The sequence below is a fragment of the Cannabis sativa genome, chromosome 5 (assembly GCF_029168945.1).
Source record: "Cannabis sativa cultivar Pink pepper isolate KNU-18-1 chromosome 5, ASM2916894v1, whole genome shotgun sequence".
Taxonomy (NCBI): domain Eukaryota; kingdom Viridiplantae; phylum Streptophyta; class Magnoliopsida; order Rosales; family Cannabaceae; genus Cannabis; species Cannabis sativa.
In genome coordinates, this window is record NC_083605.1 from 24,525,279 (window position 1) to 24,536,701 (window position 11,423).

Consider the following 11,423-nt stretch of genomic DNA (forward strand, 5'->3'; position numbering starts at 1 on the left):
TAATGCCACTGTTTCATAGTCCTCCATTTTTCGCTTCTTAGACAATATCTCCTTCATGAACTTCACATAACGGGGCATTTGTTCCAAGGCTTCAGCAAAAGGAATGTTGATGTGTAGTCTTTTGAAGACCTCTAGAAATTTTGTAAACTGCTTGTCTAGATTGGTCTTTCGGAGTCTCTGAGGATAAGGTATCTTCACATGATGATCAATACTTATTGGTGGAGACTGTTGTGGTGGTGCAGGGCTATCAGTAGTTTTCTTTTCTATTGATGTTGGAGTTGGTGCTGATTGATCTTTAACTTCTTCATTGAATGGTTGTACCACATCAGGCCCATCATAATTTTTTCCACTCCTCAAGGAAATTGCTTTACATTGCTCTTTTCCTTTTGCCTCACTAGTGCTAGCTGAATTTCCTTGAGCTTGGTTTGCCACTTGAGTAGCCAATTGTTCCATTTGAGTTTCTAGAGTTTTAATAGAGGCTCTAGTTTCCATCATGAATTGGAGCAATAAATCAGCTTGGATGTTGGAGCCACTAGGACTTTGTTGTTGGTTTTGTTGGGGCTGATTTCTCTGCTGGTAGAACCCCTGTTGGTTGTGCCCATAATTATTATTTTGGGAGTAGTTCCCAATGGCTTTTGCTTGATCCATTGGCAAATTATCCACATCTGCCTGACACTCTGAAAAGTGATGGTTGCCTCCACATATCTCACAAATAACTTGGGCTTGTTTAGCTTGCCCTGCAATGATTTTAGTCAATGCCTCAACCTGAGCTGTTAACTTTGTGATGGCATCAACCTCTAGCACACCAGCTACTTTCTTAGTTTGACTCCTTTCAGTTGGCCACTGCTGATTATTTAGAGCCATCTCCTCTAATAGATCGTAAGCCTCATTAGCACTCTTTCTCATAAAAGCTCCACCAGCTGCTGCATCTATTAAAGTTCTAGTATTACCAACCAGCCCGTTATAAAAGTTGTGAACCAGCATCCACTTCTCTATACCATGATGAGGGCATTTTCTGATTAGATCTTTAAACCTCTCCCAAGCCTCATGGAGAGATTCATTATCTTGCTGACAGAAGTTGTTTATTTCTCCTCTTAGCTTTGCAGACTTAGCTGGAGGAAAGAACTTTGACAAGAATTTTGTTGCCAGATCATTCCATGTAGCAATAGAATTAGGTGGCAAAGAATTCAACCAACTCTTGGCTCGTTCTCTGAGCGAGAATGGAAACAACCTCAGTCGAATGGCATCATCGCTAACTCCATTAACCTTAAAAGTTTCACAAAGTTCCATGAAGTTAGAGAGATGCAAATTAGGATCTTCAGAAGGGAGACCACCAAACTGAACTGAAGACTGCACCATTTGAAGGATGGCAGGCTTAATCTCGAAATTGTTTGCATCCACTGCCGGTGGCCTGATACATGACTGCACTCCCGTCAGAGTAGGGAGAATGTAATCTCTCAAGCTACGGCCATTAGCTTGATCTTCCACGGCACCTCCATTATTACCGTTATTACCCCCATTGTTTCCAGCATTATTGTTCACATTGGCAGCCATGATTTCTGATGTTTCAGCAGTTGCTGAAACTCTTTCTTGCCTCTTGTTCTTTCGATTCCTCCTGCAAGTTTTCTCGATTTCAGGATCAACTGGTAATATGACTGTTTGTCCTTGACGGCGCATGCACTTAGGATTCCTGAAATAAATCAAGAAAATATTGCAAGGAAAAGGTTAGAAAAATCAGCAAGAGAAAATATACCAAAGTAGAAGTTAGTATAATTTTATGTAATATTAATCTTTAACAACTCCCCGGCAACGGCGCCAAAAACTTGTTGCTATAATTTTAAACACTACGCAAGTATACGCAATCAAGTAGTAAATCTCACACAGGTGAGGTCGATCCCACAGGGAATTGGATTAAGTACCACTAAATTATACTTATGATTCTATTCGGTAAATCAAAAGCAATTATGAATTAAAAACAGTAAAATTTGAAAGAAATTCAGAAAACTTAATAACACAATTTAAAGTTGAGCAAGATGAGATAATAGGGAGGAGAATCCTGTTGTTGTTTACCCAAATCGTTAATGATTAATTACTATCCTATTCTTGGAGTGAATGACAGATTATGAAATAACCTAGCTCCTTTCAGATCTTCTAGATTCTAAACCACATGTTATCTAATTAATTCCTTAATTAAACTAACATGAAATCAGCATTAAGTAATAATCTACTCGTCACATAAGTCATGCAAATACTTTCGTTTCACATAGAACATTGATTATCTTAATTTTAGCATTCTCAATTCTCACTTTTCAGATTTTGAATTGAGATCATAGAGCATGCACAAGGTGATCAATCTTAAACATGAAATTAAACACAAATTAAGATAATTTCACAAACAAGAATTGAGGAATGGTAATTAAACATTAACTAGGCAAAACATTAAACAACAATCATCATCCTCCCTAAATGGGAAATTTAGTTCAGAAACAAATCCATAACCATTCCTATGACAATATTCAACATAAATAAATTAAAGAGGAATAAAGAAAAAGAACTGTTGGTGGATGAATTCGGATCTTCACTTGAATCTCTATGCTCTTCCCGCCGCTCTCACCGTGTTTTAGGGTTCCAAATCGCTCTCCCTGACTTTCAATCGCAGTTTTCTATTTATAATTGAAATTTAGGGTTCGATGGACGAAAATGCCCCTGGTCCGTACGGGATCTCGCCGCGGCCAAGCTTCCTCTCGCCGCGGCGAGAAATTGCCAAATTTAGGCTCTCTCTGCATCTCGTAACTCGCCGCGGCGAGCCTCTTCATCGCCGCGGCGACTGATGCTTCTGAATTCTCGAGATCTAGCCGCGGCCAAGTTGTGTTTAGCCGCGGCCAGATATGCACAAAAACTCAAAAATTGAGTTTTCTTCGGCTCAGCACGTCTTTTAATGAATTTCTGCACCCGAGACCTCTTTTATTCCAAAGAACCTGAAAACATAGAAAACAAGCGTAATTCCGTCCCAACACAGCTAGAAATGCACATAAATTGGATCCAAAACATAGGCTAAAAATAGCCTAACATATATACCAATTCATGTTTGACTATAAAAACTGTAACATATTATGTAATTAATATACAATTCTCCAACTACAATTGAAAAATAAACTGATGTACCACAATGAAAAATACAATATATTAAATTAAATTATACGGGACAACTCCATGTTTTTATCTTACAGTTTTATTTCTTTGTTCATAATTTATTTTGAATGAACAAAACATAATAATATATATCTTATATATAGTTAAGGGTATTTTAGGTAACAAAAAATAAAAAAGGACATTTACTTTATTATTCTAAAAAAGAGACATTAACTTTCACTAGAGAGAAAAATAAGGCCATTTGTTAGCATTTCTCTTATTTAAATAAGGCAAATGGGCCTTCACAACTGAGGTAGTTCATGTGAGGGGGAGCTGGGTTCAGTATGTCGTACCCACTTCTATTGGCCCCCAACTCTCACACAAGGCCCAAAAGAGAGAAATTTAACCTTTAAATAAACAATTGTTATTCATTGAATAAGCCCAAATCTAATTGGCCTAAATAAAATTACTTATGTCAAATTTTATTTTAGCATCCTAGTCCATTTACTTAGTCAAACTTAAATGGGCTTCCTATATGCATCTAAGCCCAATAGCAAACATATAGGCTCACACAGGTCAAATGATTTGGATGGGCCCTATCATGTTACTAGGTTTACACAGATGAAAGAAGTACAAAATTTACCTGTTACAAATTATTTATAAGATCTATTGACAATTGGACTATGATTAAAATCAGATCATTGGATCTGTCAACAAGTTCATCATAGTAATTTAGATCAAATAAATAATAGGTTTGTTAAAAAAAAATTGAATAAACAATATAAATAAATAAACAAACATTGTCCATGTAACAGATGTGAAATAAGATATTAATACAATTAAATTATTATTCTTAAACTAAACAAATAAATTTTTGAAAATTTAGGGTTGTAAAACAAACCTTAAAAATCTCAAAAAAAAAAAACTAATTTTAAAATATCTAGGTTTATTTGAATCAAATTGAATTAAATATCAAATAAGATCAATGATTTGAAAGAAAGAATCTTCAATATCACTTTCAAATCTTATAATTTAATTAAACTAAACCAATTTTAAAATAGATTTGGTTAGATAATTATTATTTTAGGAATAAAATAATAAATAAATAATAATTACCAATGTCAAAATATCTCAAATTAAGCAATATTCAAAATTTCTACAAAATGTCTAAGTTATTTAAATATTTAAGATATGATTTATAAATTTCCAATAAGAAAAAAATGATATATATAGAAAAATATCATTTTTAAACTTATAATTTATAAATAATTAAATATTTAACAAAATAAAAAATTTTGAATTTGAAAATATTATGGTAAGTGTATCTATAAAAATATCTATGTTAATTTCAAATTTATTAATTATTTAATTTGTCATATAAGATAATTTTAATATAATATTTTAAATAAAAATACAAAGTTATCTTTTAATTTAAAATATGTTAAATATCAAAATATATAATCTTATAATTAAATAATATATAAATATTAAAGAAGTTAACAAATTTTTAAATCTTACCATAATTGGAAATATTTAAAATTAGAAATATTTCAAAAGGGGAAATATTTCAAATTGGAAAAATTTAAAATTGGAAAAATAGAATTTTGGGAAACAATCCCATAAAAAATTGAATTTTTGGGGAAAAACCCACAAAAATCGCAATTCGGGACTGCTAGCAGCAAGGCTGCACGTGCAGCCCAAAATAGGCTGCAATGGCCTAAGGACGCGCGCGGACAGGGGAAGTTGCAACCCTATTTGCCGAGAAATCTCGGCGGGCTGCAGGAATCCCAGGCGAGACGCACGGGGGTGCTGCAGGGTGAACGCAGGCGCGGATGGAGGCTTGACCGAGGGTCTGGTGCGCATGAGCACCACCCTCGACACCATTAAACCCCGATTTTTCCAAAATTCATAACTCTTTCAATTTTTATCGGAATTGAGTTCCGTAAAAAATAAAATTGCTTAATTTTTCACAAGGAATACAAATAAAATATTTTCAAAAACAGAAAAAATATTTTTCATGGAAAAAATTCGTACAACACATACATTCATCACATAAGCACATAAACCAACATGAAACCATCCAAATCAACACAAAACATCGTTTTAATTCATATTTCATGAAAGTAAATCATTACCATGGCTCTGGTGCCAGTTGTTGGGAATATTTTACCAGGATCTAGATTTACTACCAAGTATATTTTATTAACATCCTAATATGAATTCTAAAACAATGAAATAAACACATAAGAGTTTAAGAAAACCTTACATTGGGTGCAGCGGAATATAATGACTCCTTCCATTCAGATCTCTAGCCCTTGATTCCTTTCTGTAGCAGAACATTATCAAGATCTGAATCTGGATCTCTTTCTCTCCTTCTTTGATGCTGATTCTCCACAGTCTTACACACTATGATTGAGATACCACTTGATGTGTGTGGGCACTACTCTATCACTCAAGGATTTTGAAATTTTTAGAGAAGAAAAGAGAGAGAGGGGCGGCTATGGCTTTCTCTGAAAGAAACAATGTGCAAGTCATGAGTTTCCTGAAGCCAATACTTTCTATTTATAGAATGTCATCTAGGTTTAGGTTAGAATTGTATGGCATTAAAATAATGGAAAAATAAAATGGTAAAAGCCTATGCATAGTGGGCGGCCAGATAAGGAGATTGGGCCTCACTTTGCAACTCTCCCATTTTGTTAATTTTCATTCCTATTTTCTAAAAAAAAAGCCAATTTTCCAATTTAACCATTTCAATGCCAATTCTAATTATTTAACAACTAAAAACTAATTATTAAATAATATTGTCATTTAATATATTTATTAATTAGACATATAAAGTCTCTTAATTAACAAATAAACCTAGAATCTCTTTTCTTTACAATTTCGCCCTTGCTTAGTGAAAATTCATAAAGTAGACATAGTCTAACTTTAGAATTATAATTGATTAATCAAAATCAATTAACTGAGTCTTACAAGCAGTATGGTCTCAACTAGTATGGGGACCATGGGTCTATATAACCGAGCTTCTAATAAGTCGAACTAAATTTACCAGGTAAATCAGGGAATAAACTTTCGAACATATAATTAAGATTATATTCCACTGTGCTGACAACACTATAATCATTAATAAATTCATATGTTCTGGACTTAAATAGAATTCATACATTATATATATAATCATGAAATAAATTATGTGAACCATGCAACATAAAATGTTATTTCTGATCTTTATTAATAAGTAAATCTTATTATATTGAAATGGGTTTTATTTAGGGCACAAAACCCAACAGACCCATCCACATGTAGCTTCCAGGTCGGTTCATTTTCAGTATTACTCGGCTGTGGTATTGACTCGAGATCGCTTTCTGGTATGCTTTCAGTTTTGCCTGTGCATTCCACCACAAAGTCGGCCAAGGCTTGGCCTTTGATAGTTGTTCAGGGTTGGAAGTTTATTTCGTACTGACCCAATTCTACTTCCCACTTGAGTAATCGTCCAGAGGCATCTGGCTTTTGCAGTATTTGCCGTAGTGGTTGGTCGGTGTACACCCGAACAGGATGAGCTTGAAAGTAAGGTCTCAGCTTTCTTGTTGCTAGAATGAGGCAGTAGGCGAGCTTTTCTATCAACGGATATCGGCCTTCGGCCTCGACGAGTCTTATACTGATGTAATAGACTGGATGTTGCATGCCGTCTTCTTCTCTGATCAGTACGGCACTCACGGCATGCTCCGTTACTGCTAGGTATATCCCCAGTTCCTCACCGTCCAGAGGTTTAGAATGGACGAAAGGTTTTGCGAGCTGTGCTTTTAGATCTTGAAAAGCTCTTTCACATTCTTCCGTCCATTCAAACTTTTTGTTTCCTCGCAGGATGTTGAAGAATGGGACACATTTATCCGTTGATTTTGACACGAATCTGCTAAGTGCGGCGATTCGACCAGTTAGGCTTTGCACCTCTTTGGTTTTTGTTGGCGAGTTCATATCCAGGAGGGCTTGGTTTTTTATCAGGTTGGCTTCAATTCCTCGAGCATTGACGATGAAGCCTAGAAACTTTCCTGAGCTGACTCCAAAGGAGCATTTTAAGGGATTTAGTTTCATGTTGTATTTCCTGAGGACTTTGAAACATTCATCCAGGTCGTCTATGTGCCCCCCAGCCTTTCTGGATTTGACGAGCATATCATCCACGTACACTTCCATATTTCTACCGATCTGGTCTTTAAACATCTTGTTGACCAATCTTTGGTATGTAGCTCAAGCGTTTTTAAGACCAAACGGCATGACTTTGTAGCAGTAGAGACCCATATCTGTCCGGAAACTTGTATGTTCTTGGTCTGGTGGATGCATTTTGATTTTATTGTAGCCCGAATAAGCATCCATGTAGCTTAATATTTCGTGCCCGGCTGTTGCATCAACGAGCTGGTCGATTCTTCGAAGTGGGAAACAGTCTTTAGGGCATGCTTTGTTGAGGTCTGTGAAGTCAATACAGACTTGCCATTTCTTGTTTGGCTTAGGCACGAGTACGGGGTTCGCGACCCAAGCCGGGTAAAAGGCTTTAGTGATGAAGTTGTTGTCGCGCAGCTTTTCAACTAGGGGTGTTCATCCGATCCAATCCGCACTTTTTTGGTCAAACAACATCCAATCCGCACTAAGTGCGGATTTCATATTTTGGATCCAATCCGATCCGCATAAGAGTTTAAATCCAATCCAATCCAATCCGCAATAATGCGGATTGGATCGGTTATTTTGGATCGGTTACTTTTTTAATAATAAATTATTTAATATTTCATAGAAAAAAATATTAAAAAAAGATTATTGTTTCTTAATCTCCAATACTAATCTATTTCCATCTCTATTTATATACAAATTAAACCAATATACATATATATCAATATATATACTTATCTTTAGATTTACACTAAAATATATATGTATCTAATTACTAAAATAAATAAGCTAGTATATATATATTTAAACTTTATGTGTATGTGTCTATGTGAATAAGAATTATTTTTCTTGTATTTTTTATTACAAAATAAATAAAATGCACCAACTCAATATATTACTAAAAAAGATTAAGAAATTAGAAGTTTGTATCTTTTTTTAATTAATATATATTACATATTATAATTTTTTAAAAATATATATGATTAAGTGCGGATTGGATTGGATCGGTTATTTTTTGAGGTCAAACAACATCCAATCCGCACAAGTGCGGATTTTAGATTTTTCAATCCAATCCAATCCGTACAAGTGCGGATATCAGCATTTTGCGGATTGGATTGGATTGGATCGTGCGGATTGGATTGGATCGGATACTTTGTGAACACCCCTATTTTCAACTTCATCTTTCAGGGCTACTGCTCGTTCTTTATCCAGCAATCTTCGTTTCTGCTGAACTGGCCGAATGTTAGGATCGATATTCAAGACGTGCGAAATAATAGAAGGATCGATTCCGACCATATCCGCATGTGACCAGGCAAAAACATCCAGGTTTGCTCTCAAAAATTTTATCAATTCTGATTTTACTTCGAGCAACAAACCCTTTCCAATTTTTAGCTTTCTGGACGGGATAGCTGGATCGATCTCGATCTCTTCTAATTCTTCCACAGGTCCAACATTGCTGCTTGGGTCCTCAAGTCGAGGATCCACATCTTCATCCTCGCCTTGGGAAGTTTCCTACTTGGGAATGTTTATTCCCTTGTCTGGGCTCTGGCTGGAGGATATTTCCTTCTTAGCCTTGGCCACTGCAAGGTTGTAACATTCCCGAGCAGATTGATGATTCCCTCTAAGACACCCTACCCCGTTTTTGGTTGGGAACTTCAGGCACGAGTGAAATATTGATGTGACAGCTTTTAAGTCATACAAGGCTCGTCGGCCTAGCATTACGTTAAAGGCTGAAGGAACATCCAATATCAGGAATTGTGCCATGATAGTTATGCTCGTCGGAGCTTGTCCAACTATGAGGGGTAGCCGGATTTGTCCTAGAGGTGCAACTCCTTGACCGGAGAAACCATAGACAGGCTGAAGGCATGGAGTTAAATCCTTGAGCTGGAGCCCCATCTTCTCGTAAGCAGTCTTGAACAAAATGTTTGAAGAAGCCCCATTATCGATCATGGTTCTGGCCACCGTTTTGTTTGCTATCTGGACTTCCACGACCAGCGGGTCGTTGTGCGGAAATCTTATCTAGACAGCATCTTTGTCATTGAAAGCTATGGTTGGCTCTCCTGCGCGTGGAACTTTGGGCTTCCTCTCTTCCACGGCCAGGATGACTTCTTCTTGCTCGTACTGAGCTGTTCGGGCATATCTCTCTCGAGCTTTGCCCGTGTCTCCAGCGATGTGCGGGCCTCCAATAATGACTTGCAAGTGTCCATCTATTGGCGGAGGCATCAGATCCTGGTTGTTCTGACCTTGGTTGGCCTTGACATACTTCTGTAAGTGGGGGTTGTTTTTCTTGATCAGAAGTTCTATTTCCCGCTTCAAGTTGTAACATTCGTTAGTGTCATGGCCGTAGTCTCCATGGAACCGACAAAATTTCGTCATGTCCCTTTTGCTGGTATCTTTCTTCATGGGCCCGGGCTTCTTGTACGGAATTAACGACTGAGTTGCTATGTACACACTCTCTATATCTTCAGTTAAGATAGTGAATGCAGTGTGTTTGGCGTGATCATGGGGAGTCTGTCCGGGCTTTTCGGTGAACATTCCCTTCTTCCTGTTTCCTTGCTTGTGGTTGTTGCCTGAACGCTTGCCACTTGAACTGCTGGAATAATGGGGAAGTTGGGCGGACGTTCCAGTGGAAGGAACCTTCGTTTTGCTCGGCTTTTGCTCACCTTCTGCTCGCTGAATGGCTTCCTCGAGCTTGATGAAACCTTCGGCCCGGTCAAGGAAATCACTCATTGAGTCGACCGATCCGTTTTTCCTTATATCCTTCCACAGTTTGCCAAGGACTTCAATGCCCCCCAGTATCGCGGATAACTTTCCATCCTCGGTTACCCGCGACACCTTGGTCGCTTCCGTCATGAATCTGCTGATGTATGCCCGGAGTGACTCGCCTGGTCGCTGTTTTACTTCGACCAAATCTCCCAGATGCAATGGGAGCTGGCGTGAGGAAGAGAATTGTGCATGGAATTCCGAAGAGAAGGTTTTCCATGAACTAAACTTTCCAGGAGCCAACTTGAAATACCATTGCTGTGCGGCTTCCGACAGAGTGGCAGGGAAGATTCTGCAACATACGTCCCCTCGCACTCCTTGTAAATCCATTTGCATCTCAAAATACTTGAGATGGGAGAGAGGATCTTCTCTCCCAGTGTACATCTTCCACGTTGGCATCTTGAACTTGTGGGGTAGTGGCAGGAGATTGATCTCTGGTGAGAAGGGAGTTCCGCGTGCACGGTCTAACTCAAGATCATTGTTACGCTGTCCGGCCATGCCATGAAACATATTCTTCAGTTCGTCGAGCTAGGCCTGTACGGCTGGGCTGACTTGATTGGCATTTTGGTCGGGTTGGATTACGTCAGCGTCTTTCTGATCGGGGATTTGAGTATGGGCTTCGGGCTGCATGATCGTTGTAGTATTCTCCTCGTCTGTTCCCCTTCTTCTATTTAGATCATCCCTTAGGTCATGGGTTGTTCCCAGCCTATCGAACACAAAAGAACCTGGCTGCCTTATCGATTGGTTCGCTTGGTTGACAGGCGGAATGGCTCCATTATTCTGCGTGGATCCGTCGGGCATGGCTCCTCCTGATGAATTCCTGGACAAGGTCTGCCCGCCTACCTCTTGGCCCACGAGTGGAACTCGTGACCGGGGATTGGACAGCTGATCGTTGGTTGTCTGGGAGGCATTCATCATCGGGTCATCCTCCGTTTCTCCCAGGGGAATGACGCTCGGCGTTTGTTGGCCTACAGTTTGATAGGCTCTTCGTATCAGCACAGTAGCTTGCCGACTACGATCTTCGATTTCTGCATGGTGAGCCCTTAATGCCTCCATCTCTTTGTCCCTCTATTCGGCGAACATATGCCTCTGTTCGTCAAACGCGAGGTTTACTGCAGCACGTAATTCCTCCTAATCATGATGCAGAGTATTGCTGTGACCCTGCATGAGTCCGAGCGCAGCACGAAGATTTTGCAATTCGGTTGCGTCTTCGATGGTCATTTGGGCATTGATGCCTGGTGGAATAGTCGTGTTATGAATGCCCTGGCTGTGTGCGAAACCGTTATTCCCAGTCTCTTGCACACCAGGCGCAGTTTCAGTAACAAGAGTTGTCCCACCATTCACCACGCTTCCCGTCTGTCCAAGATTGA

General features: G+C 38.5%; 1 non-coding gene across 1 annotated transcript; it reads left to right on the forward strand.

The window, feature by feature from the left end:
• Positions 1-994: 994 nt before the first annotated feature.
• LOC133038654 (small nucleolar RNA R71) lies at positions 995-1,101 on the forward strand. Its single transcript, XR_009688154.1, has one exon. It is a non-coding gene; the product is annotated as a small nucleolar RNA R71 (small nucleolar RNA).
• The last annotated feature ends 10,322 nt before the right edge of the window (positions 1,102-11,423 follow it).